Below are 2,539 nucleotides of genomic sequence, written 5' to 3'. Positions count from 1 at the left end.
CTCCTCCCCCCCTCCACCAGGCTCCTCCTCCTCCTCCCCCTCCGCCCTCCTCCACCAAGCTCCTCCTCTTCCTCCCTCTCCGCCCTCCTCCCCCTCCACCCTCCTACTCCTCTCCTCTTCCTCCTCCTCCACCCTCCTCCTCCTCTCCTCCTCCTCCTCCTCCTCCTCCCCTCCTCCCCTCCTCCTCTCCACTGCAGAGAGTCAGGCAGGGAACCAGAGGAGGGAGAGGGGTGTGAGAACATTTTGGAAAGCAAGAGATAGACTGCAGTACTGCAGAGTCTGGTTTGGGCGTTGGCTTTAGATTTGGAGGAAAGACAAGGCAAAAGGGGGGGGTTGGGACTTAAAACAGTGACATCGCATATAGCAATGGGGTAAAACATGAACAGCATGAAAGATGAGGGAGAGGAGCTATGCCATGTCACAGCAACAGGAGTATTATAAGCTAGTGATCTAAAAAGGTAGCCTATAGACAGGGTGGGTTGACTGGTCAAACACAAAACTACCAGCAAACACAAATCTGCACATACAGTATACAAGTAATAGCCCTGGCTGGTAACAGGTATGTATACATTGCATACATGTTTGTATCCTTGTGAACATCTCTGTCTCTCTGTATGAGTGTCCTCAGTTGACCTAGCCTACATACTGTGTATATTGTATATACACCCCCTGTCCCACAACCATTTTGATGATTGCATAAAAAGGGTTATTAAACAGATTACCATTACTGATTAAAGGAAGAATTATTTCAGTTCCAGACTGTATGTCAGGAGGACTTTGCTGTCACCATCACTCCCCCTCTTGTCAGCCTGCAGGCCTGGACTGGTAATCTGGCATAAGGGCCAATGCTGTTGGGTGTTTTCTTGTATTTTTCATAGCCTCTTTGTGCAGATGGGGTAGCCAGCGGGCCTATACACTATTTGCTGAAAACACTCAACTACATAACAACATTGCTATGACATTACCGAGAGCCTTAAGTAACAGATTAAGGTGTAGCCACTAATTTTGGTGACATAAAGGTTATGGTAGCTGACATGGTAGCCGACACTTTCATCCAAAGCGACTTCCAGTTATTTAGGTACAGGGTATTGGTTACAGTGGGCACAGTACAGTGGTTACAGTGATGTGGGGTTAGGTGCCTTCCTCAAGAACACTTCAGCCATGGATGAAGCGGTGCTGGTAAGGGTGGGATTTGAACCTGCAACCCGCTGATCTTATCTGGTTATAAGATAGGCGATGCGCAAAGGGGTTAAATCCTGCTCCACAATTTAGACACGGTCTTGCAAAAAAAAATATCTTTGTATTGGTCCCAGTCCAGCCCTGGCAGTCTGGGTAAACAGACAGGTCCTTATTCATCTGCCTCCATTAGTCGGGCAATAACTTATCACAGATGAGGAGTCAGGAGTGCTCTAGTCTAAACCTGTGCCAAAGAAATGAAACGAGGCAGGGGCCAGGTCATAATCATGCGCACAGTAGCTCATCTCTGTCTCTCTGTGTCTTGTTTTTTCTTTCATACCCACCTCTCTGTATCTCTCCTCATCTTTTGTTTTTGCTTTCTTTCTTTCTTTCTTTCTTTCTTTCTTTCTTTCTTTCTTTCTTTCTTTCTTTCTTTCTTTCTTTCTTTCACACGCACACGCACAGGCGTGCGTGCACACACACACACACACACACACACACACACACACACACACACACACACACACACACACACACACACACACACACACACACACACGACAGAGCGGGGAAAAGAGAGGGGTAGGCTAAGGACAGAGAGACTAAGTGCTCCATGTAGGCTACTTTTTAATGAGTCAGCATTTGTCTGTGATCTTTAAATACAGGTAGGCTTCAGTTTAGCCTAGGGACAAGTAAGCAGCTGTATAGACAGACATAACCCAGCAGTAAATTCTCCTTCCTTCATTTCCTGGCGTAACCTAATTCATGTAACCTGTTACCTAAGTAACTTGTGTCATAGTACATGTATATCTGGATGCATTCTCATTGGATTTGTGTACGTGTGCCACATTACATAATTATCATAAAGTAAGGAATTGTCCCCTCCTATGTAAACATAAATTAAAAAACAACCAAACAAAAACCGTTGTTTTAAGTAGCGGTAGTATCATTTCATTACCATAGAAAATCTGACATTCTGAATCTACTGAAGTTTGTAGTTGTATTATTAATATTTTATGTGACTGTGGTGTAGAGACCTCAGAGTATCCACAGTCCGTGTGACCGTGCAGACTCTGGAGACTTGTGTGACAGGCATTTGGCCCCATGGGACCAAGCTTGCAACAAGAGGCAGCCTTAGGAAGCACAGATTGTAGCAATAGTCGCAGATACACAATACTGTTTCCCAGTGCAGAAATACACATGTGCACGCAAACATTTAGACACACAAATGCAGTCAAGTACACATGCATATAAACACATGCAGATGCACGCCTGCACACACACACACACACACACACACACACGCACGCACGCACGCACGCACGCACGCACGCACTCACGCACGCACACACACACACACACA

The sequence above is a fragment of the Engraulis encrasicolus genome, chromosome 11 (assembly GCF_034702125.1).
Source record: "Engraulis encrasicolus isolate BLACKSEA-1 chromosome 11, IST_EnEncr_1.0, whole genome shotgun sequence".
NCBI lineage: Eukaryota > Metazoa > Chordata > Actinopteri > Clupeiformes > Engraulidae > Engraulis > Engraulis encrasicolus.
Note: the sequence above shows the minus strand (reverse complement) of the source record.